The sequence below is a fragment of the Nymphaea colorata genome, chromosome 6 (assembly GCF_008831285.2).
Source record: "Nymphaea colorata isolate Beijing-Zhang1983 chromosome 6, ASM883128v2, whole genome shotgun sequence".
In the NCBI taxonomy this organism is placed as follows: domain Eukaryota; kingdom Viridiplantae; phylum Streptophyta; class Magnoliopsida; order Nymphaeales; family Nymphaeaceae; genus Nymphaea; species Nymphaea colorata.
Window position 1 is genome coordinate 19,086,263 of NC_045143.1, and position 27,108 is coordinate 19,113,370.

Sequence of the window (27,108 nt, forward strand, 5' to 3'; positions counted from 1 at the left end):
TTAATGGTGGAAGTTATTCAAGTGAAGCATGTATGTATTAATAAAAATAGCTATACATGTGAAGTTACTTTGTAGAGGGCAAAATGGAACTTGGTTACATTTATAATTAATTCCACAGTTTTTATGAATTTGATAAAATGGTCTTATGGATTTTTTGGATTTGACTATGGGAAAACTTATGTCGTGTTTGGCAATATTGAAAAGTTTATTAGTATTTCTTTTATTATGGCTGAACTTTTATGTATATTTGTGAAATCTTTAGATAGTTAAAAATTGTTTGTTACGCGTGTGTATATTTTAGTTATGAATTGTTCAATCGTTCAACATTGATGTCATAGGAAAAAAAACTCGTTGATGGTCTTTCTAATGAAATATTAAAAAGAAAGGAAAATCTGGCTAAGTAGATGCAAAAGGAATGGGTTCGTTCAAATGTCACTTTCATTTTTATTAGGGAAATTTCCATTTAACCTTTTAATTTAACTACAAAAACGAACGAGATTTTTGTTCTTTATTTTCCTGATTTTTCTAGTTGAAACCTTCATGTTGCTAGCCCAAGTTTAAAGCGCTTCGACTTGGCAAAGCTTCCAAGTCAATGGAGAAGGATTTTTTTCTTCTCCTAGGTAAAAATTTGTGCCATTTGATTTGTCGGTCTTTGCTCAAAGTACGAACTTTGCTTTGCCATTGCTCAAATTTAATTCAAACAAGTATTTATAAAATAATATAAATATGCTTTAAAGAAATTTACAATTAAACTTAAATTTACGCAAGAATGAAGAAAAAATTGGAGGCGACATGTGAAAAGTATAAGGAGCCACTTTTGAGCAAAATATGTATATGCTAAAACGGAAACAGAGTAAGTTATGCGTTCGGTGTGCAAATTTGTAAAAATGGAATCCCTTTTTCACAAATTGGACTAATGCAGTATTTTTTAAGGCTGAACCCTATTTTTGCAAAAATATGTGGGAATAGTCCTGTTATGGAATATGGTAATCACAAATCGAACTTTCCAGAAACGGGCTTAAATTCTCCAAATTAATGTTTTCTCTCTCCTCATACGAATTCCTGGCGTGTTCTTTGCAAACTATACTCACGTTACAAGCATGAAAACTCTACTCATCAATGTCGGAAGCATGTTTTCCCAATTCTCAAATGAATGCAACTTTTGCCCTTAAGGGTGAGGGGTCTTCCATTTAATTAGTGAGGGTATTTTGGTTATTTCAATCCTCAAGATGCGCCTTGTTATGATCTAGAATATATAACCTGCTCCCCTTGACTAGCGATGAATTGGACTACGAAATAAATGAAGGAATAATGTAGCCTCAGACTTGGGGCCAAAGCTAGACATTTTTTGAGTGGGGGAAGGGGGTTTAAAAATTTCAACAAGGGCTGAAATATATTTTTTTAAAATTTTTATATAGGATAAATAAAATGTTTTAAAATTTAAATTAAATTTTTAAGTTTTTTTAAGGGGAAGGTGGGGCCTTGGCTGCGTCATGTTGACGCTTTCCATCCACCAGATTTTCCACCCACCTTTTGGAGTCATTGCAGAATACATATGATGTAGTCCGTTTACAATTTTTTTCCAAGATTTTTTAACTATTTTCCTTTTTATGTCAAACATATGTGATTAGGGATGTCAACGGATTGGATTCATACGGATTGGATTCAGGCTGAATGTTCAATGATGTCAAATATGAAAAAGAAAAATATTAACATTCAATTAAGAAATTGAAGTGGACTCAAATTTAGATAATGACATATGATTGGATTCAAATTTGCTCCATTTTAAATAAATATCCAAATGATTCCAGATTCAAATTAAATAAACATAACTTATCCAACATGTATACATTTTGAAAGTATCATGATGCGGTTCAGATTTACTTGTGCATTTAAAAAGTCAATTCAGACTTAAATTTGAAAGTAAAGGTGAGAATGTGATTGAACTTGAATTGGGAATTAAAAAATCGATCTCAGGTGTGGTAATTGGTATCAGACTTTTCTTCATTGGTACTTGAATCCAAATATGTGAACATATGATAATTTAGATATAGCAAACGATGCAATTCATTCAAATATGATCCTTTGACATCCTTATATGAGATATTAAATGGAAATCATATGTTACCTTCTTGTTTCATTTTGCATCGACGACTATTTTCAATTCTTGGCAACAAATTAAATGGAAATCTTTTTTTTTTCAATTTTTTTATGATGTTAAACCCCTTTGTCTTGACCTACTATATAGTAACCATGCAAGATAGGTTCTTTGTTACGGCATTCCACCTATAACCACAACAGGTGGCACTAGGTGTTTATGCCTTCCACCGCTGTAGAGTGGGATAATATCGAAGTCGCCTCTTATCCGTAACTTTGTTTGAACGCTTAGTCTTGTCAATAGTTGCGTCCGATGTCTCCCTTTTTCTTCTCAGAGATTGGAAAATCTGTTCACAACTCATCAAATGGCGACAGTGATAAGACTCAGCACTTAGGCATCACTACAAGACTTCTTATCAGTCCACATAGACAGTGTTCTCTCATTTCCAGACGTGATATTTACTTGAAACAAATTGTGTACAGCTTATCAGATGCTGACCATGATGAGCTGTATTGTGTCTTGTCACGCTAAATTTCCGTTTATTGGAAGTCATGCTAACTATCTCTCTTAACAATTGCATAGCTCTTCTTGCCATTTATTTACTTTTACAAGGCGTTTGGGAGATGAGAAATTCTAGTATTGTTTCATGAATATGAAACACTTGTTCTAAGGTGCCAAGGACCTCTGCCTTGACATGTTCTGAGATACATTGTGCACCTTTTGCTTGCACCACCAGGAACGTTTCGATCACCTTTTCTAATTTCTTCAAAACTTTAATCAGCGGGCATCGTCTCACGTTGCATCCCAACATTCTCTCATAAAGTCACCACACCTGCTCTTCTTTCCTCAAAAGTTCAAGTATTTGAAGTTTCTTCTATTACTTTGGCTTTGTGCGCAGGAGTAAGCATTGAGTCTCACCAAAAGTGCACCGTGATAAAAAAAAAAAATGCCTTTCACAAACTTTCAACCTTGTGATAGGGCCCCATGTACTCTTCCAAAGCTAGTTGACACAACATCAATCCAGTCTACATAAAATTTTCCCTGGACCTCGTTTGTTATTAGACCCAGTGTATTATTTATCTGCATCATCCAAAACAAAAGAATTATTGTTCCAAAAAAATTTGTTAAAGTTCCTACATGAGGCTTGGTTAGGAGGGGCTCTAGTTTTATCCTTCCGATGTCTTATTGGCGTTACAGTCCCCATTACAAGGAAAGGTTCCCCATAGCCCCGCAACAACAGACAAAGGGTCGTGTGTTAATGTCCTTGAATTTGCCATTCATTCGAGTCCTATGAGGAAATTGGTGCCTTCTGATCTGCTTTTGCATTGTAGAAAGATCCATCCGTAGTCCTAAGATTATAGATGGGTTCAACCCTACCATGAAGTGCAGTCTACCCACATAATGAGTAGCATTGTCTATCCAAGCATAACAATTTCATGAAGTATTTAACCTTTCAAATTCTTCCATAGAGAGCATGGCATCCAGCAAAATGATGGCTGCTGGGCTGAACCTATCTAGAATGTGCCTCAACTCTTGACTGGCTGCTGGCCACACCTAACCCCTTACCTTGCATGAAATGAATTGCATGGTTCAGTCGTAAGAGCCTCCTCCTTCCCCAAGGCCTCAAAGGATAGACACCTACATATATGTTTCCTTTTGGCTCCAACTTCTCATTCCCCAAGATGCCCTAGGACTAGTTGCTAATATCTTGCAGCGCCTCTCCGCCTCTCATTGCTTTTCCTCCTTCCACTTCACCTTGAGTCTACAACCATTAGATTTCCTTGCTGGTCTAGTTCCTTTATTAGTGTCCTGGTTTTGAGGAGACTGCTCTCGCTTTTCCACTTCCTTAGCCTTAAATTCAAAGCTGGGAGGAAGATATGCCTTTATGAGGTTCATTTGGTTCACCCGAATTATCCTTATTCTTTCTAAGGGATTTCGTCTAGATTTTTGGGAACAACTTCTGCTTAGTTATTGTAGACCCTTTGTCCATTCAGTGATATTTTCATCCCCCTTTAGACAGCCGTCATTCTTCTCTCCCCCCCCTAAGGGCATCAAACCGGTTATCTATTGTAGGTGTGTCCCTTCTTTCCTCCACGAAAACACTGGTTCTCCTTTGCCTGGCCTATGTCCACTCTGAACTCTACTGCGAATTGTCATTCGCAGGCTGTTGAGCCATTTTACTCTAGCCCATGGTTGTTAGAACCACACCTTCGACAAATGCGGATGCTTCCCATATGACACGGTGCATCAATTGTGTGTTGTTAATGAAAATGTCTACCTCATCGAATTGGGAGGTCAATAGAGATCCTTGCAAACCCTTTCATGAGCCAGGAAGAATGCCTATAGTCCCTCTTAGTTCACAGGGAATGGTCACACAAATATTTGCTATTTATGAACATGGTTCAAGGACCTTTCCTGCAACAAATTTGTAAAGAAAGAGCGGCACAAGAAGCCTTAGTTGTAGTACTGATATCAAGGAGGCCAGCATCCTCTTCCAAGTGAGGTCTACATGTCATATCCAAGCCATCGGACCGTTCTCTCTAGCCACCTCCATCACTCCCAAAGAAATTTTGATGAGCGACTTGAGTTTGTTGAGGACCACTAGGTCAGTCATTTGCTTCATTGCTCCACAAGTGAAAGTCGGTAAAGGATCATAAAACTTATGTTCATCCTAATGAGACTTAAGCTTCGTAATAAGCAGCAATGGACATAGAATCTTGAGTAAGTCTGTTAATGGCACTCTTAATCTAAAACCTTTTTAGGAGCAACACTTTGAGTAAAACGCTCATGAAGATCAGACCGTAGCTCTTAGGCAGTCGTCGCATATATAACACTCTGAGCAATGCCTTGACAAAGAGAATTGGGTACCTATGGTAAGACAATGTTGCATCTCATCCATGGTACAAAATTAAATGAATCAACAGAGGATTGTGGAAGAGATCCATGAATAAATCCCAGCTCTTGTTCTTTGCTGCAAGCACCATTTGCAGAGATTGGCACCTGGCTAGCTTGTGGCGTGAGGAAAGTTAGTAGACTTTTCTCTTGTGCAGAAGATTTTTTCCCTATCTTGTTTTCCTTCCTTTGTAGTACTCAATTCATTCCCTTCATTATATGTTTGTAAGAAGAACCAAAAGAGTTAGAACAAGAATAAAAAGAAAAGTCCGAAAAAGTTCACCTGTGGATATAGGCAGGAACAACAGAACCAAGTTAACTCTCGTGTGGTGTGAGATTGTTGTTTTTTCTTCAATCGTTGATATGGTATTAGAGCAATGCCTTTAGATCATGGAGTGTTCTATCTCTGTGTTGTCATGACATTCAATACTGAAATTTATTCGTCTTTCGTTCCCACCAAATAATAATGATGGTGGCTCCAGCAATTCCAAAGTCGTGATGCAAGACAACCATCCTCTCAAGATCACCATGACTCTGTTTTTAGGCACCGATTATATCAGCTGGACCAAGGCAGCAAAGTTTTTTCTCAATGGTAAAGGAAAAGTCGGCTACGATATAGGTGTGACACCTAAACCTGATCCTGTTGACCCTAAGTATGCACAATGGGAGTCTGAAAATGACATAGTTATGCTGTAGTTATATAATTCCATGGATCCTCAAATCAGTAAGGGGCTTATGTTCATGGAAACAGCTAAAGAAATGCAGGATGCCATTAAAGAAGTCAACGATGAGGAAAGTAACACTACCCGCATCTATGAATTGCAAAATGAAATTACTAGGTTTATGCATCAAGATAAACCATTTAATATGTACGTAGGTACCATTCGAGGGATGTTTGATGAAATGCTTATGTATCAGCCACCTACTATTGATCTCAAGGTACAACAACAACGTCTTGAAGAAGACAAAATTTTTAAACTTCTTGGTGGATGATCTAGTGAGAAGAAACTCGCAGAAAATTAATGATTTCCAACCTTATTATATTCAATGTTCAACCTACTGAGCATCCAAACAAGGTTGCATATCTTTCCAAAGGGCAAGGTCTATCAATGAACAACTTGTCTATCACCCAAGATAGGCCTAAAAATTGATCTCACTTCAAGTGCATGTTCTTGTCAAAAACTTGGTCACACGTGAGACAAATGTTGGGATCTTGTTGGCAAGCCACTATCTGATGCAGTCATATTGACGATCCAAGTGCATCATTTGCTTTTTCTTTACATTCTCCTATCATAAATTGGGTACTCAACTCCAACGCCAATGAACACATGACTAACCAGCCAGCTATCTCAAAAAATTTTAAAAATTTCAAACCTGTGTTTACTGTTGATGGCTCAGCAATGTGGGTTGCTGGCTCAAGTCGCATGAAATTGCTTTATGGTGGTAATGAGTATGAAGTTCTACATGTTCTTAATATCTCTACTAGTCTTTTATTAGTAAGCAAGTTTACTCTTACACATAACTGTCTTGCCATTTTCTCGGCTAAAGATGTTTTTCAGGACAAGGAATCAAAGAAGGAGATTGGTAGAGGCATCCAATGAGGCAGCTTACATTTTCTACATCCTAAGACTTTTGTGTTGTTTAATCATGCTTCCTCTACTGAACAATTTGGTTTGTGGCATTCTAGATTAGGCCATGCTTCTCATAAAATTGTTAGAACATTATTTCCTCAGTTATCTATTTCTACAAAATCATGTGATGCTTGTGAATTCGTAATTTTTCAAAATTGTTATCAAATTTTTATGCGACTTGAGGTAAAATTTTTCATGAGGTTTCTAAAATTTTTACAAGCATGAGGTTTCTAAAATTTTTCAAAATTTTTATCAAATGATTTTGACTCAATTTGAAATAAAGATTAAACATATTTGTTTTGACAATAGTGGTGAGTACATTAATGAAGTATTGTAGGATTTTCTATCACACAAAGGAATAGTGCCTCAAACGACTTCTACAAACACACCACAACAAAATGGTGTCATCGAAAGGAATATGTGTGTCTTGATGTTTCACATGAACATGCCAAATGAATATTCAGCAAATGCCGTAGCTACATTATGCTACATAATTAGTTGTCTTTCCAACGAGAGACTTGAAAATATGGCTCAAATGGCAAATTTGACCCAACAACATGTCTCTGTAAATCATTTGAAAGTCTTCGACTGCAAGTGCCTTGACCATCTTCAATAGCAGTTTCGAAATAAGTTGCAAAAACTTACCATCAAATGTGTCTTTGTAGGTTATTCCACTTCCAAGAAAGGTTTTAAGTGTTTTGATCCTACTACTAAAAAATTATACATTTTATGGGATGTTAAATTCTTCAAAGACGAGCCTCTTTTTTCAACACCCATTTATTATGAGGGGAAGATGCAAAGTCATAGTAACTACAACCACAATGAATCTTTTCAGTTTTTTATGGCTTCAATTCCACTATGTCTTCTTCTGTCTCCTCTCATTGTTCTCCTCCCAGCACTATCCCACCAGTTTCTTACCCTATAGTGAGTAGTCCTGACCCTCAAAATCGTGAGTCAACACACTCAAACCAACAAAACCAAACTATTGACAACAACATACCTGAAGGAAAAAGACCTTCTAGAGTGACGTGACCTCCATCTAGGTTTAGTGATTTTTATCCATTCTATTCCAATCTTGTTACTCTAGCTCCAAACATCCTATTGAAAAACACATAGACTTTAGTAAATTGTCAACCAATGTCTTCAACACCTACTCTCACCATGAACCTTCAACCTTTCAGGACGCCAATCTTGACCCTAAATGGTAGAAAGAAAATCAAACTTGAACTATAGTTCCCTTACAAGAAGGAAAAAAACCAGTGGGATGTCGGTAGATATACAAAATAAAATACAATAGTAATGGTAGTGTACACAGATACAAAGCCAGATTAGTCGCAAAGGGATACACCCGAAAGGAAGGTATTGACTTCACAAAGACTTTCGCCCATGTTGCTAAGATGAACTCCATTCATGTCCTTCTATCAGTGATAGCAAATAAGAACTGAAGACACATTTCAACTTGATGTTAAGAACGTGGTCTTGCATAAGAATCTAGAAGAAGAAATTTATATGGGTCCACCTCAGGGTGTCAAACATCATCCTGATTATGTATTTAGACACAAAAAATCTATCTATGGGCTAAAGCAATCTCCACAAGTATGGTTCTCGAAACTCAAAAGTATAGTTGAGAATGGGTTTAAGCAAAGCACTATAGACTACACTATGTTTGTCTCTCGCTCCCTACAAGGTATTGTTATCTTATTGGTGTATGCCGATGACATTATTGTTACTAGAGATAATGTAGATTTAGGGAAATTGATATATTTTTGGGTATTGAAGTTGCACATTCGGAGAAAGGCATCTTTTTATGTCAAAGGAAATATATGTTGGATCTTCTCAAAGAAACATGATTCTTAAGAGCTAATTCAAGTTCGACTCCTCTTGACTTCAACTACAAAATTAAAAAAAAAAAAAACGATGGGAAACCAATTCAAGATGTTCAAGGTTTTCAACGACTTACTGGAAAGCTAATTTATTTGACCGTAACTCGGCCGGACATCACGTTTGCAGTCAACATGACAAGCTAGGCCATGCAAAGTCCTTGGTCTATACATTTGGAAACTGTTCATCGTATTCCCAAATATTTAAAAGCGAGTGCATGAAAAAAAAAATGATGAAAATAAACAACAACCTTGAAGTGATTGGATACATAGATGCAGATTTGACTCGAGATCAGAGTGATAGAAAATCTACCACCAAATTTTGTACTATTATGAGAGGTAACCTTGTCACATGAAAAGCAAAAAACAAAATGTGGTGGCTAGATCCAGTGCAGAAGCCAAATATAGAGCTATGGCAACATGTGTCTATGAACTTGTATGAGTCAAAGCGTCTCTTTTTAATATGGGAATCAAAATTGAAAACCCCATGAATCTTATATGCGGCAACATGGCAGCCATTTATATTGGTGCAAATCTAGTGTTCCATAAACAAACTAAGCATATCGATGTTGACTGTCATTTTATTTGTGAAAAAATTCAGAACAAAACAATATGTACTCCATATGCTAGTACTCAACATCAATTGGCAGATATGTTTACTAAAGTTCTAGGAAAGGAGCGCCATCAATGGATAACTAGTAAGTTGGGGCAGATTGACATCAGTTCTCCAACTTGAGGGAGAGACTATTGAGGCAACGGCTAGCTTGTGGCATAAGAAAAGTTAGTAGACTTTCCTCTTGTGTGGAAGATTTTTCCCCTTTCTGGTTTTCTTTCCTTTGTTGTACTCAATTGTTCCCTTCATTATATGTTTGTAAGGTGAACGAAAAAAGTTAGAACAAGAATTAAAAGAAAAGTCCGAAAAAGTTCACCCATGGATCTAGGCAGGAACAACTGAACCACATTAACTCTCTTGTGGTGTGAGATTGCTTTTTTTTCTTCAATCGTTGATAGCAGCAAGCATTGTAATTATTTCCAGTAAGAGGTTGTGTGACCAGAATCACACTAGGATGATCAGAATAGTGCATATAAAATGGATTTGTATAGTCTGAATTCATATCTGATCGAGTCTCAGACCCCCCAGTATGGGTTGTTAGCCATTGACAGAGAATGGAGAAAACGTCACATCAGAAAATGGGTTGAAAGAGGAGACAATATAACCAGATAGAGCAGAAGAGAGAAAAAGACGTCATAGCAGAAATGTGGCAGAGTACTGCTCTAATATCATGCAGGCAAATGAGCCAATTACAGAGTATTGCAAAGGATAGCATAGTGTTGCAGAAAAATGGAAACCAGAACAGGGTATGCAATGGGATCAAGGCTCTATACTTCCTATTGATTTTCTTCTGCTATTTATAGCAGTCTGAATACATAATCGAGAAGAATCATCTAGAGTTTACGATAATAGCCTTATTAGAAACTATTGGAATCATTTCTGTACATCTTGATATTCCAAAGCTTCTATGATTGGACTTATAAATTGAATTTACAGCTTAATTAGCTTCTATATTCTTCAATAGTGGCTACCATATTTTCATACATATTTTTACAGGAAATATTCCTTCCTGTCAACATCTCGATCAAGGTTAGGGCCTTTGCCAACAACGTCCTTCTCAGACAAGCTCTATTCCATTGCCGCTTTGTCCCGACCTTCCTCAACAGAAAGGGTCTCCCCCTCCATATCTTGATCCGGTGAAATCTAGGGAAGCTCGTTTGACATCAAATCAGCACCCCATTATCTTATGAGGTCCCACCCTCCTAATCGGTAGAAACTGGCCAGGCCACCCGTGAAATTATATGGGGCACAGGTCAAACATTCCATCCAATGCAATGCTAGCTTTGATTTAAATATTGGATTGAGTGAGAACCAACTTACAGTGAAAACTATTTTCGTCAATTTTTGAGAAGAAAAAGGTTCTCTTCTATGCTGTCATTTAATTTCTAATTATTCATTTAATAACAATAAATCTAACAATTTTGAAATGTAATTTCCAAGCTATCAATAATCCACGCCCGTGACCAACTTCGTCCCCCTCATTAAGTGGATGCCTGAACCAGGCCTTATGTTTTAATGGACTTGAGGTTTGAACCTCGAACCAGGTCCAGCCCATTAAGGCCAGGCTGCCCCTGACCGGCCATCAGGACCTGTTCACAAGTCTTACTAAGAACTACAAGAGGTGAGGCCCTGTTCACAAGTCTTAGTGTTTTGAGAATATCGATCAGTCATCGCTAGAGGGTAATTACATACATCATGCTGTACATGTGATATTTGGACAATCAATATCGACTCTTTGATCAACATTTTGACCCAACTGACCCTTTCCTCTGTCTCTGTTTCTATCTCGATTGACCTCTGTTGGCAAATTGTCTCCTTGCCTTCACTTCTAATTTCAATTCTTGTGGCACCAGAATATTCCTTGTATATCTTATTTAGACTAGAAATTAAGATTAATCGGAAGCTGGAAGTTCCTCACGATGGAGTGATGTGTGATTCTCAGAAAATAGTTAAGGATTGGGTTTAAGTCTTCGAGATGTTGGATTTTTATTCATTGGCAATGTTGTCAGTGATCGAATTCTCCTTCTATCAGTAATAATCTGCATCACATTCTTCCCCACTTATGCTCAAGTCTTACTGGCGTTGTTTTGAAATATCCCTTCCTATATATTTATATTATTTTCTTATACTGCTTTCCTTCTCTATTATCAGCACAGTATCAGTTTATATATATATATATATATATATATCCAAAATTTCTTTCCATTATTAAGTTGACTATCTATCTAACATAATTCGTGATTATTTTGTGAGAGTTCAGGAGTTAATGCTTTAATGTATGCCATTCTAGAAAGCTAAGTGCTGTAAAAATTTTGTTTTCTGTTTCTCTCTTCCTTTGAATCTAGAAGTCTGATTTATATTTTAAATCATATGATAGTCTGAGCTGTCAACAAAAAACATAGTTTGACTTTGTCATGTACTTGAGTTTTCCGAGAATTGTATCTGTGAAGGACATGAGGCCAGCATGCCTGAAGCATTAAAAATTCATTATATATGGCCTAAGTCACAAGATAATTCTAAAAGGCAGAAAGTATCCATGTCGATGATACTTGACATGGGGCAGTTTTAATTTTGTACATTTTGGTAAATTTTTGTATTTTTTGTATGTGTTAGTACATTTTAGTTTTTATTTTCAGTAATATATATTTTTATTAATATAAACAATGAGTTTATGTATTTATTTACTTAAAATATTTTTATTATGGATATATACGGACACGTATACACGTTCATGTATATATGTATGGCTTTGTCCCACATGTACTTAAGGTTTTTCTTAAATGTCTTGCAGGGGTGTCCATATGTAGGTAATAAAGTAGTGCATGCACCACCATTTACTTTGACAAGAGGTTTTACAAGTATATGGCTAGGAATCAACTAATGAAAATGTTAGTGAATTGGGCGTTTCTATATTTCTTTACCTGCAAAATCGTTGGAATTTATGCTAAAATTGTTTACGTTCATTGCCTCCAAAAAGGATCATTTGATCCCTTTCAAGCTAAATAAGGGCAAACATGAACCTATGACTTATGCTATACCGTCATCTTCTTGTTCCAGCCATCCAAAAGGATAATGTCATTGCTTTTATGGCAGTATTTACCATTTGTTTATCGTGCTTACTGTATCTGCTAGTCATGCGACCCATACCCAGGATGGAGTCAAGTGGTGCTGCAACCAGCCATGCCCCCCTAAGATTATTGAAAAATATAAAACATATATCGTTAAAATTTTATTTTTGGACCCTCGTCAAAATTCTAAAAAAAATTATATTAACACCATTTTACAGACTGGTCCTTGTATTGCTTGGTTTTCCCTCCCCCAAGAGGAAAAACCCTTGGCCAACTTGACTGTCAGATCAAGAAGGCTAGCCCCACAGGAGCCCAAGACCGACCCAAGTGTAATCCCTGCATGTTTAAAAGGATAAACTTCTATTTCCCATAAATTTTAATTTTTATCTATCATTTTGTTAATCGACCTTTAACCTCTTCCCCCACATGTTAGCTTCCACTAAAGATACAGAGTTTTGTGCACCATGCTGTGTATACAACGAGCGCACACAAGGGGTAGACCCTACTACCTATATATGAACTTTCAGTATTTTCCTATATGACGGAGAAGGTAGAATGCACATATTTACCTCAATATCCTAGCATTGCACAAACACAACAAACAGTCTTAACATCCAATAGGAAAAAAAGAGAGAAGTTTTCGTTGAAGGAAAGAATGAGAAAAGATGATGTTGGTGAAGAAAGCTTGGTGTCGAAGGAAAAATAGCGGGAATGTCATCAGAAGGAAAAGACGGTGAGTTCATAAACTTGTCACTAACCTTTCTTGCTCGTTGACAGTAAATAACAAAGGTAATGGATTTTGCAAGGGTTTTCAGTTTTTGCAGGGTTTTTATTTTCAACGGATGGACATTCGAAGAAATCGAACGAGCACTTCCAAAGGATTTAAAGTTGAAGGCAAAGTGCAAAAATAAAGAAAGTGTCGACGGAACAGATATGGTGTGTCATACAATATGGCCTTCACAGTGTTTCATCCAACCGATACTATGTAATACAAGGTGACCTTCAGAATGTACCTTGCATTCACTAGTGCATTGTCTTCCACTTGAGATAAGATCACATAAGACAACCTATATGAGATTATCCGCATGAGATAACAATTGTGTTTTAATTAATGTTTGAGATAATGTGTACGTTGTAAGGAGATAGTTTGCGTGACATAAAGATAATCTTTGAGGTAACGTGTGTGACACAATGTGCCTGAGATAATGTGTTTAAGCTGATGTATGAGGCAATGTGTCTGAGATAATGTTTAGTATTATTTGACAAACAAACTTTATCCATTGCAGATTACACAGTGTATGTAATATCAACATCATCAGATGGTAACGAAGAAGAGAATGAGTCAAGCGGACAGACATTATCAATTGGAGATGGCACAGTGTACATCACGTCATCATCATTAGACAGCAACAAAGAAGAGATTGAGTCCCACTACGAGGAGATGAAGAATGCAGATGAACATATTCCTGCTATAAGAGTATAGCTCAAAACCAAGTGCAATGCATACAGTTTATAGAATTATTGTGCTTTTGCAATATAAGTTCAGTGTAAGGAAGTGTATGAGTGACAAAAATGCATAGGACATGGTTGTGAGAAGGTCATATGTTTGTTCGAAAGTATAATGGAAAAGATCAGCTCCATGTGTAAAGAAGAACAGGCTTGATACAAAGTAAAGTTGTGCAACTAAATTGGCGTTGGCAAGACTTCTGAATAGAAAATATTGCAATCACACATTCAAAAGTGAACACAACCATCTATTGACACATCCTCACATGAGACACATGTTGAAGTCGCATTGCAATTTAAAGTAAGTGAGCTTGCACATTGTGTAGGCAAACAACTAAGAAAGACGTGTGACCTTTTTGTTAAATTAGATGGTGGTTATGAGAATGTTCTATTCAATTGCATAGATCATAGAAACCACTTGAGGAGAAAGATGATGGAATTGATGAAAGAAGGAGAATTTATGACATTGCTTGATGTTGTATTCATAAAACATTAAGCACAGAGACATGCTTCTACAGTGCCATTTAGGTGACAAGGTTGGTTATGTCACAAATGTCTTTCGGGCAAACTTGGGATCAATGACAGATAATAAATGCTTCAGTAGTGTGCTTATTTTTTATACAACTGTGAAGGTCCATACCCAGGCATGGCCCTCTACAAAGTTTGTAGGGGCGAACCATCAACCTAAAAGTTGCATTTTTAGTGGCGCATTCTGCTTTGATCAGACCATTGAGACATTTGAGTGGTTGTTCAAGGTATTCATTGTGGCCATGAATGGGAAGCACCCTAAGTGTGCACTAACAAACGAAGACAGTGCAATAGTAGTTGCAGTGTACCTCGTATAGTCAAAGGCACATCATCGACTGTGCATGTGACATATATTCTAAAAACCATTGAAGAGCATAGGGTACATTCCTCTTAATCAGAAAAATTACTTCAAGATAGTTTTTGTAAAATACGTTCTTGAGTGCCACGATGGTAAAAATTTTAAATCTATTTGCAAACAAATGATTAAAGTATATGACCTAAAAGAAAACATGTGACTTCAAAAACTGTATAGAGATAAAGAAAAGTGGCCATCGGCATATGGAAGACAATGTTTCTGTATAGATATGATAAGTAATTAAATAGTATAGAGCATGCATGGTGCACTGAAAAAGAGAGTCTACTCTTGTATACAAACATTTCGATTCATGAGACACTATGACACATTTTTGGATGGTCATAGGAACTGTGAGCTTGAAGAAGATGTGAAAGCATTTGTATCATGGCCACAACTTTGGGCACTAACATCCTCGTTCGAGCTACAATTATATACATGCTTAGTGCATTCGAATGATTTAGGAAAGAGGCTATTTAAGTGACTAATTGTAAAATAGAATTACATGCACAACAAGTGGTTGCACGTACTATGTAATGTACGAAAGGAGATATTCAACTACTATCAATGATACATATGTGACTACCATGTCAAAACTGATGTTGTTGAGTGTTCTTGTAAGAAATATGAATTTAAATGTATTTTATGTTTTCATACTCTAAGGGCATTAGATCGGTAGAACATTAAAGAACTACTAGAGAGATACATCATGCGAAGATGAACAAAAATGCAAAGTTGGAGATAATCATAAGAAGTCCTGAGATTGCTTCCGATGATAGTCCTAAGTCTCACAAACAGCGATGCGGCCAATAAAAGCCAACCGAAAAGCACAAGTCCCATAACCTCAGACCCCTTGGAGAAGAGGAGTCATAGTTCTGGTATGAATACTATGTTTGATAAGTCCGGGTTCAACATTGTAAAGTATGACGAGACAATACGATCAATCAATGGTTTAAAGAGGAAGTCATTATCTGATAGGATTTGGTGTAGGACAAAAAGTCATCTAAAAAAACAAGGTAATAGACGGAACAACAGACAATAAAAAGATCCTCAAGTATGTTATGTTTAAAAACAGTGTAGTTGTGACCTGTATGCCTCAGCATCTATGCAAGAGTTATATGATCATGGCAGTTTACAGAACTCCTAGTAAGGTTTTACATTATATTCTTCTCTTCCTCAATATATGTTTTAAATGTAAGCAAATTTTAACTATCGATTAATTGTTACAAAGATATATGAATTCAGTTGGTCCTCTTGTGCACTATTTTCGATAAGAACATGGTAGCCAGATCTTTCCAATTATACCCCATGCAATGAAGAATATATTATCTATTGCTATGGATAGAACAATATACATGCATTTTGAATTATATGCTATAATGCTAATTATTGACTGCTATAGCTTAAATGATCGTCATAAATTAATAGATATTATCAACTACTTCTTTGAGTTAATGAGTGTCTATTTAACAATGTGATTAATAGTGTGAGATAATGAGTGTTTGTTAGTGGTGTGTGGTAACGTGTGTTCGTAAGTTAATGGTGAGAGATAAATACCGTCTCTTAGTGATGTGAGATAATGATTGTTTGTTAGTTATGTGAGATAACGAGTGTCTATTAGAGATAACTACTTTATATCAACGGTGTGAGATAACCATCTCTTCCCGCTTGATTAGCTTTTGCTCCACATTGACTCTAATGATCTTATGAAAAATTCATTTTTCTGACATTACATTTACCAGAACTAACAATAGAACTGCTTCTAATAATGTCATGTCTATGCTTGATAGATGTTTTGTTTTCAAGGAATGGGTAGATGATCCAAAGCTAGCCTCAAGTCTGGAGATTTTGCCTAGATCTACCTTAGACCATAATCTTATCCTATTTAGTTCAACTAGGAGTACCATCTCTACTTGGGTCATGACTCCTTTCAAGCATTTATGATATTGGGATGACCTGAAAGGGTACATGGACCAAGTGGAGGCAGGTTGGTTTGTCATGACTCAAGGTTGTGTGATGATTAGACTCATCAAGAAATTGGAGGCTGTCAGGTATAACCTGAAAGAGTGGTGCGGAGCAGGTCCTAATGATCCATAATCATATTCAGCTGCTCAAGAAGGGGACCAAGCTCAATCAAGCTAAGGTTGATGGAGGAGAGGTAGAGGCTTTCAATGAGAGATTGATCTGAAATCACAACTATCGAATCTCTTAAGATTGGAAGAGCGGCTATGGCAGCACAAATCTAGAACTAAATAGCTCCAAGATGGTGATCAAAATACTATGATTTTTAATGGTCTGTTAAACATTGTTGAAACCTTATATAGACACGTGTCTTGGATGTTAGTAAATGTTTAACAGACATCCACTAAAAGTCAATATTAATCATTATCGACACAAACTTATGCATCGGAAAGTGTTTTAATTTTTTTTAATTTGCTTAGGACATATTGTTTTTTGAAAATGAAAATACATATAAAAGATACATGCTTACATTTTCCATGTATCAAACAAAACAAACATTGCAACTAAATGTTCATACACAAAACATATATGTATAACAATTGTTCAAACATACATTATAATACAACTGATTCACTACAATTCAAAGTTACAAGTACATAAACATATAAATTTCTCCCATGTACTATAATCACCGAGGTGAAAATTGTACAAAGTTTGGCGGTCCCAACATGTCTACAATGAACATTAAAAAAACATGTTACTTATGTCAGAAATGAAGTTTAACAAATAGAACTCATTACATCAAATTAAATGTTACGTAACCTGTATCACTAAGTTGTGCCATAAACTGAGTAAATTGAGCCTCAAATTCTTAGAATTGTTACTGAGATTGAAGAAACCTAAGACTCAAGCTCATAAAATTTATCCTTCAGTAATGCATTTTCTTTCCACTGAGCACATATGACGCTCAAATTGGAAGATGAACTAAACTAAGAATGACTGACACCAAGCCCATCATTCGTACTCTACCATGTCTCTCCTTTCTCATGATCCTGGAGTAGACATCATTTCTTTCTGGTGTATCTGTGTCTCTTAAGGCATCATTTGGAGTTGCTCTTTTAGTCAATCTAACAATACATAGTAACATATATCATGAATAATGTGATTATTCGAATATATGATAACATATATGCTGTTGAGATACAAGAATGTAATTATTGAAATGAGGCTTACAATGACAACATTGATTTCAAGGTTGGAGTAGTTCGGGTTCTTACTGGTCCTAGTAGTAATGAACAGCTCAGCACGTGATGACTACTCAGAACTTTTCCTAAATTGTATATTTCAATTAACACAAGATATCAGTTAATATATGCAGTCATATAATACATGAACACAGATAACATATACCTCCTTCTGTTTAAAACGTGCAAAATTTTATGTGTTAGTTGTAGTACTTCTATTTGGCACGCGCCTATACATTTTTTTGCTGATTTCCTGAAATATGAAAGTACCTTAATATACAAAATACATATACTTATTTTTGTATAATGTTGTCTTTATATTATAAACCTATTATATACGAATGTCATATATACACCTTCGACTTATCTTTAGCAAAATAGTTGGTCATGGACTCCCAATGATCTTGTGGGATGTTATACTTGTTTATGAATTGAGCTACTTTGGCATTAGCTTGAGAACCTATAGGTTCTTTGAATAATTTCTTACATTCATGCCTCCAATACATGTACAGTTGTGCATATTCATACATAACTCACTTCTATGGAGGTGCTCTTTCTTCTTCTAAGAATTCATATTTGTCATGTTTCCATATATTAAAGTAGACGTCAGTATGATACTTCAACATAAACAATTTATATGAAAACATTACATACTTGTACACGTAACGATAGATCTGTCTTCAATGAAGCTGGAAGCTCAAAAAAATTATAATACAAAAACAGTGTGACAAAAGGATCGTCCACCTGTGCACCGATGTATGTCGTCAAATATTGTGCCTCTCTTTCAATAGGTTGGCCCAATGGGTTCATTGTTATCTTGTACCTTGAACCATTTCTTAAGCTCGAGTGATGCCATGTGAATTCTTATTTGAAGGGCCTACAAGAAAATTAAATAAAGTTTATACATATGAATAACAATATGATGATAGACTAATGAACTATAAATTCGTTTATATTCTTTACCAGAAGGGCATGCATCAGTTGTATGCTGTTCACTACTTGTATCTTCACTCTCCATGGTATCATATTTTTTTTAGCTTATGTGAGTTAGTCTTATATGTCGAATGGACGATATGTCTTCTCTTATATGTACTCTTCATCTGTATCCCATAAGCTATACAAACATTACATCAGTTTCAACGCAAAACATAAAATTACAATAAGGAAAAATATGTACAGAATGGATTCATAATATGGATTTGTATAATCAAAGACAAAAATAGATATAATCATACCAATTATTAACCAATATTACATGTTCTTCATCCCTAACCCAATGGATATCTTTGTTTGCGTTGTCAGCTTGACTACTTGGTGAGTTTTGTACATCTATAACACACTCTGGCATGTGTTCTAATATGTCATACAAGTCTCTTGGTCTTATTTTAATACCAACATGTCAATTGTTGTCTTCTGGATCCTTTACATTGAAAATTTGTTGACGTTGAGTTGCTAAAACAAATGATTTGTTCTTCATACATCTTTAGTTGATGTTGACACATGTGAAAAAAAGTTCATCAACTTTAATCTCCCTCTGACGTGCAGTCAAGTCATCATACCATTTACATTCAAATAACACATGCTTCAGTCTCTCACAATAACTGACCTCTATTATATCAGTATTGTATCCATAATATTCAACTTTACCAACATTAGGATTATGTGTATTAACAAGAACATTACTATTTTAGTATTTCTTGTATGTATTTTTATCCCTTGTATGAAGTTTGAATCCATTAGATATGAATTGTTTATATATGATTACATTCTTATTTGCGAATTGAGACAACCAAACAATATCTTATAGTATATGTTGATTTTCTTGACCATGTTTTTTCTCTAATTTGTTATAAATATATAAATGTCATAAATAATGTAAATCTAAATACATACAAGCATATGTATAAATCGTACATGTTTTTCAAACCAATCTAGAATTTTTGTTTTGTGGAGACACTATATGACATTGGGACTCATTATACATTATTTAGTAATCAACCTCAAATGTCGCCTATAACACCAAATATGAACCTAATAACATTGTAATATATATTGTACGAACAACGTGTTATACATATTTGAAGTTCAAAATATTCTTATTTAATATATGATAGAACAACCTTGTGACTAAATAATATACATATATGCATTTGCTGGTGAGTTAATGTATCCATGATTACCAATCCTGATGCACCTAATGGATGTCTCACTCTCTCCACACTAGATTCATCTTCTAGATTAACAATAATGTCTTCGACATTCTTTTCAGGTTTATTCATTCTTGATTCTACACCTAGCAATATGTAGAACAGAATGTCATATATTCATTTGCCAAATAATCCATTGCAATTGAACCTTCTGTTTGACCTTTATTATGTACATAATTCTTTAACTTAAATAAGTACTTGATAAAAGTATAAAGTAATAGTGTGAAGGCAAGTACTCTCCTTATGATCTTCTTTGTATATAAAAAAAAAACTAAAATAAAAAATATACCTCTCAATAGGATATATCCACTTGTATTGCACTGGTCCATCCAATCGAACTTCATTTGCTAAATGAATTGTCAAATGCACTATCACATTGAAAAAGTTTGATGGAAATATCATCTCTAATTGACAAAGTGTTGTGCTAATTTGTTGTTTTAAGTCTTGTAACTCGGCATCCGTTATGATCTTCATAAACAATTTTCTGAAAAACTCGTAATATTTTGTCAACATGAAACAACCTTCTTGGGTATGGATCTCCTTATAATCAAAGAAAGAAATTATTGTAGAAGTACATGACAATCATGACTCTTCAAATTGGAGATCTTGTGTCTGCCTCTCACAACGACTTTACGTGATATGTTGTTTGAATAACTATTTGAAACCGTTAAATAATTTAATACATTACAAAATATATCTTTCTCATTCCTGATCATGTGGTAACATGCTGGAGGAAGTGTCCCCTTATCTAAATTTAGATGTTGGCATGCATGAAGTGACTTTCATATATTCATTTCCTTAAAGTCCACTGTAACATTTAAATGGTCTTTCAATTTGCTATGTATATTTAATAATATACCAATGATGTTGTTAGGGACGTACTTGTGACGTGATGTGTTATGCTCCAAATGTGGCAAAGTGAACAAAAGTTTTTTTTTTAAGTATATTTGAGTTATTCTTCCATATTTGTGTTCAATGTCATATCCTGCAACAATTCTGACCCTACATTGTGTCAAACATGTGTTTTTTTTTTCGATATCTATGACTTAAAAGAAGTTAATGACGATGACCCATATAATACATCTTCTTGCTATATTTTAGTTTGTAACTACATGTATCTTTATAACAGACTGGACAAGCTATCTTACCTTTGTACTTTTACCTGATATGTATGCATATCTCCAAAATTATGTATGTTCTACAATAAAGTTGCATACATTTGAAAATGTTGTTGTCTATGAAAATCAAATACATGTAAGCCTTCAGCCTATAACAAATTCAATGTATCGACCAATGATTATAGACATACATTCATGCAATTTGTGTTTGGAGTTGTTAGTCCTAAGATGATTAATGACAACAACATATATGGTTGCTTTATGCACATCCAAGGTGGCAAATCATATTACCAGCAAAACATGCCATATGATATAAGTTGAACTTAAATTTTTAAATGGATTGAATCCATTACTAGTCAAATCTAAGTGTACATTTCTAACTTTTAATGTAAATGATGGATGCATCTCATCAAAGTTTGTCTATACTACACCATCTGTTGGGTGTCTTAAGATTCCATCCTTTACACATTGATCATTGTGCCATGTCATATGCTTTCCAACTTTAGTCATTGTGAACATTCTCTTCAATTGTGCGGTAAAGAGAAAATATCATAGTCTTCATTGATGTTTTTTTATGGTTACTAGCTCTTATCCTCCTTAATTCATCATCATCGTCTTCCTTCCATCGCGAAGTACCAAATTTATCACATGTATCTTTCATTGTGTCTTCATTCTTGAATAACACACAATTATTAGCACACATATCAATTTTTTAGCAATCAAACTATAACTCTCCAATGATCTTCTTTACCTCATAAACCGACTTTGGTAGGTCTACCATTGTTAGAAATGCTTCCATTAACAACCCAAGAAACAAATCAAAGCTTTTGTCGGGCCACCCACATAAATTTTTTATATGAAATAACTGTATTAAAAACTCATCTTCATAAATCTGCTATACCCGAGACACTGTTGATGTTCAACATTTTTAATCAATCATTTGTAATCATCATTGTTCTAACTATCTTCAGTATTATCTGCCCTTTGAGAAGATGTTGTGTCTGACTGTACACGAAACACATCGAACAACAACTCTTGACTGTTTCCGGCAATTGTTTCTAATGCATATTCATGTGAAAATCTTCTCTCTCCATGATATTCCCTACCAACATATGTTTGTACAAAGCCACTACATATGACATGATCGAAAACATTTTTAACCACCTGAGTGAATATATTATTACATCTTACACAAGGACATATCACTCTTCCATTCACTATCGCTTTAGTGATAGCATAGTCAAAAGTTGTTTCACACCAGTTACATATTTTAAACTGTTTCTTCTTTTCGTAATTCAAGTTTAATTATCCATCCTTTAATAAACATGTATAAAACTTCAATGTGAACATCTCTCCATTTTATGAATGATATGTTTTAGCCATTTGAATTCTGATTCATGCAAATAAATACTCATTTTGTAGCTTGTCATGCAATTTTCAAACAAGTGCTTAAACAATTTATTTTGATAATTTATATCTTTCAAATAACTTCATAAAATGACACGTTTAACATATGTGAAACACAAATATCAACCTATCCATAATTAAAAGGTCATTAACAAAAGATTAATTGCATCATTCAACAATGAAACATTCTGCATAATTATTAAGTGACACTATAATCCAAGTGGTTCATTTCAATCGTTCAAACAATTTGTTGAACACTTGGTGGGTGGTTAAAAAGGCTAGAGACTAGAAACATCCAAAAATGCATTTAGATAACAACCAATCAAAATAAAATTTTGCAAACAAGTATATGTATAGTTGAATTAGACATGATAAAAAATTGATGTCAGTATCAGGCCAAAATTTGTCGTAATTGAGAAGGACAAAAATTGTAGAAATTTTGGAGGTTTTGTATTTATATTGATATTTTATGCAATTAATATATCAAATTGAAGGTACTAAGCTCAACAAACATTATTGTGACATTTCACATCCAAAAAACTGCTAAAAACAATGATATCTGGCAGAAAAAATTCATATATATATCTTACATGCGCGTTATAATGTCAAATCATATACAAAGAGGAAAAACAAGTGAGAAGATTGAGGAACCAAACTTTTTAAGCTTCAAGTGGTCCAAAAACGATGAAGGACACCTCGACTTGTCGGAATGTCATCGATGGGAAGAAAAGGGAAGAGAAAAGAAAAGATGAAAAAAGAAGAAATGAGAAGAAGAGTTTAGGCTGACGTAATAAGTCCGGAAAAGCTTTACCAACATGTAAAATGCGTCGGCAAAATCATACTTAAAAACGTTGGAGATATTAAATGGTAACTTTTACCAATGTCCGGAGTCAACACGTCTGTAAAAGTCAAGTTTTATTGATGTGCTGGTCAAACGTAGGTACTGTTTCATCAATGCAGCAATTGTTATGTGTCGATAAAATTAGCTACTTTTACTGACGTTCGTAGATGAACGTTGGTAAGTTTGATTGGAAAAAACTTTCATCGATGTGAGAACGGTCATGCGTCGGTAAAACTGGCTTTCTTATGGTACTTTTACCAATGTCTGGAAAAAATGTCGCTCCTGTAAAAGACAAACTTCAATGATGTAATGTAGCCATGCATCGGTGAATGCAGCTTTTCACCAACGTCTGCTTCTAGGCATTGATGAAAATTAATATTCAACGACGTTTGTCTCTAGACGTTGGTCAGCATCGACTTTTACCGACATGAAATTTACCATGAGTTGTTAAGTCCATCGATTTTTGTAGTGATGTCTAACTATGATATTTTGGAGATATGTTTATGAATTAAAATGTGCTTCCAACACATCAGTAGGTGAACCACATGAAAGATTGGTCAACTAGAATGGAAAGTGCAGTTGGGAAGGCAAGAGCTACAAAGATCATGGAAGATTCCAACTTATTAATTGCAGGACCAAATTATTTTGTTGTTACTGTAGTTGGAAGGGTCTAAAATAAAATAGTGAACTCCTTTATTAGCAAGAAGTATGAGTTGGAGGCTTTACTAGTTGACAGGATGCATTCAAGTGTATTATATAGAATCAAAGGATAGATACTGAGGCAGATTATCCATATAGAGGAGTCCAATCAACATGCGGGCAAAAATATGTATGCGTTATTAGCTTAGTACCAATTATTGTCAATGTTTTGCTCTATATTTCAAATCTATTTTTTTTGGGTATTGTATGTCAAAAATAATTTATGCACTTTCTTAGATATTTTAATCATTTTATTGGCAGTATTAATGTTCTTCTACTAACAACAGCTTAACTATGTTATTTTGGTTGTGCAGAGCTATACTCTCCATTGCCAGCTGAGAAGAGGCACACCTTGGTTTAGTGGTTGGGCAGACGATTGGAAATACCTCTTAATATGAGCTGATTTTGTTCCAGCTGTTACTTGTAGTGTAGTGTCCATCACAAAAGTAAGAAATCCAGCTTCTCTTTTGTGCATGCCACAAACAGTTAAAAAAAAAAAAAAACTGATGCGAATAAGCCAACATTAAATATTGCTCGAAGATTTTTTTTTGTGTGTAATTTAATTTTTTTAATTATTAATGAAATTTGAATTTTCTTTATAGTTGAAAATTAATGTGTACGTGTGGCAGAAGCAGACGGGACACAGTATACGGGCGGGGGTGGCACATGTATAAAAGACGTCTTCCGGCATTCATGACTCATGAGGCACCACCTCTCATTCAAAACGGTGCATGAAAATCTCGAAAGTTGTGCGTTCGGCCAGGAGAAACCCTCCCGCCCTTTTATAAAGGCCGGAAACGTTTTATCGGTTGTAAACGATTTAATTTTTTTATAATAAATACGTTTTATCCATTAATTAGTGAGTTCTCACTCTCTCTTTTCCTTTTATATATATATATATATTTGTCTGTTACACTATTTGTCTGTTACACCTGTATTACAACACCAGCAAGTCTTTCTCTTTTTTATATATATATACATATATGTATATATATATAAAAAAGAGAAAGACTTGCTGGTGTTGTAATACAGGTGTAACAGACAAATATATATATATATATATATATATATATATATATAAATAAATAAAGAGTATAAAAAACCATTGCTAAATAAAAAAACTGTGCCTATTAATTTCTACGCATGAGTTAATAGGCACTGTTTTTGATATTTGAACCGTTGCTACGATGGTTTTTCATATTCTTAACGATCGGGCCGGGCCGGCCCGGTAAGGTTCGGCCCAACCCGGTAAGGTTCGGCCCGTCGGGCCGGCCAGCCCGGCCCAGGCCCAGTCGGGTACCGGGCCTGGCCACCAAAACTTAGGCCAGGCCCGGCCCGCCGACCTCCTCGCCTGTTGCCGACCTCCCTCCTTCTGCCCGAACTCCCATTGGTGTCGGTTAGATCGTAGAAGGCTTGGTTGGTGGCTGGTTCCTGGATGGGAGAAGATGAGGAAATGGTCGATTTTGATGCCATGTAGGAGAGGGTGGTCGACTGGGAGTAGTGTTTGCTGACCTTGGAGGATTTGACGCCCCTCTTGCAGACGCTGATCCCACCGGAGCTCGCTTCGGCTTTCAGCATCACACTGGATCCTTGTCGGACCATCCTGGATGTGAACCGTGCTTCTCAAAACACCACCACAAGGCTCCGGCGCCATGTCGACACGCTCTCTAAAAATCTGAAATCGGGAAGGGGGAGGGAGACGGGAAGGGGGGGGGAGGGGGAACTGGGAAGGGGAAGGAGAAGGGAGAGGGAGACGGGAAGGGGGAAGGAGACGGGAAGTGGGGAAGGGAGCCCGTCGGGGGGAACTGGGAAGGGGAGGGGAAACTGAGACGGGAAGGGGGGAAGGAGACGGGAAGTGGAGAAGGCCGAAGGGGGAGGGAGCCCGTCGGGCCGACCGGGCCACCGCCGGTCCGGCCTATCCGGCCTTGGCCTGGCCCGGCCAGACGCCCAGCCTTAGATTCTACCCATATATATATATATATATATATATATATATATATATATATATATATCACAAAATTAGATGTCTTAATGCATATATAAGGCTAATTTAATATAAAAAATTTAGTTTTATATGTTTTTATAAAAAATCTTAATTTTCTTAACATCAAAATTTTAATCTTGTAAGAGCCGTTTATTTTCCATTATTATAAATACATTACTAAACCCAAAAAATGATTAACTTAATAAAGTATTACGTGATTTACTAATTTTAGTCCAAGGATCAGACGATTTTAGTAAAGTCTGGCTAAGTGAATGGACCAGTGTGGACAAACCAATTGTCAGTATGCAAGCACACTAGAAAGGTGAATAAATGGGCAATGACAGATCCGCTCCAGTTACAGTGAACCAATTCTGCTCGACAAGTTGCCTGACTGGTAGAATTAATTCACGCACATTCTCAACGGTGCAATGCACGAGGTTGTTGTACACTTGTGTGCTGGGTAAGTGAATGCTTACTTACTTACCAAAAAAAAAAAAACAGAGAGGAGGGTTATTTTAAAACTTATTTAAAAAGAAATATTCTTTTTAATCATTTAACTTTTTCTTTTTCAGCTTTTTTCAAAAGTTCTCTTTTTTTTTTTTTTATTAATAAAGATTGGTAGGTTGGGCTAGCCAAGATTGCAATTTCCCCACCTCACCATCCCCCTCTTTCTCTCTCTCCTAATGGTTTTCTTTGGTTTCTTCTAGTAGGTTAGATTTCTCTTTCTTCCTTGTCAAGCCCTTGCCTTTACCTTGCAGTCTTCTTAATCCCCTTGTTCATCTTCTTAATCTTATAATTGCTAAGGATTCTTGTTTTCAGCTTTTTACTTTCTTCGTCGTTGCCACCATTTGACGTTTTGTTATTTCATTTAATATGCTAACGTTTGCAAGAAATCCAGAAATTATGGGTGTGGGGTTTATGTCTGTGAATTTTCATCCACAAATTTCTATCCAAGAATTAGTCTGTTCGTTGTCTAGCCATTACATGGGCCTTTTAATAAAGGTCGTGTGCGCTGTTCTGTGTGGCTACTAAAAGAAGGGGATGTTTTTTGTAATTTTAAAAAAATGTCCTTTGTAGT

At 35.6% G+C, this 27,108-nt stretch overlaps 1 long non-coding RNA gene across 2 annotated transcripts; it reads right to left on the minus strand.

The window, feature by feature from the left end:
• Positions 1-17,221: 17,221 nt before the first annotated feature.
• Positions 17,222-25,980, minus strand: LOC116256704 (uncharacterized). 2 transcript variants are annotated; one of them, XR_007573687.1, is made up of 4 exons: positions 25,559-25,980; positions 18,738-18,888; positions 18,519-18,651; positions 17,222-17,262 (listed from the first exon to the last, which is right to left on the minus strand). It is a non-coding gene; the product is annotated as an uncharacterized LOC116256704 (long non-coding RNA). The 2 variants fall into 2 exon arrangements; XR_004173170.2 differs by lacking the exon at positions 17,222-17,262 and having other exon boundaries at positions 18,401-18,651.
• Positions 25,981-27,108: the final 1,128 nt, after the last annotated feature.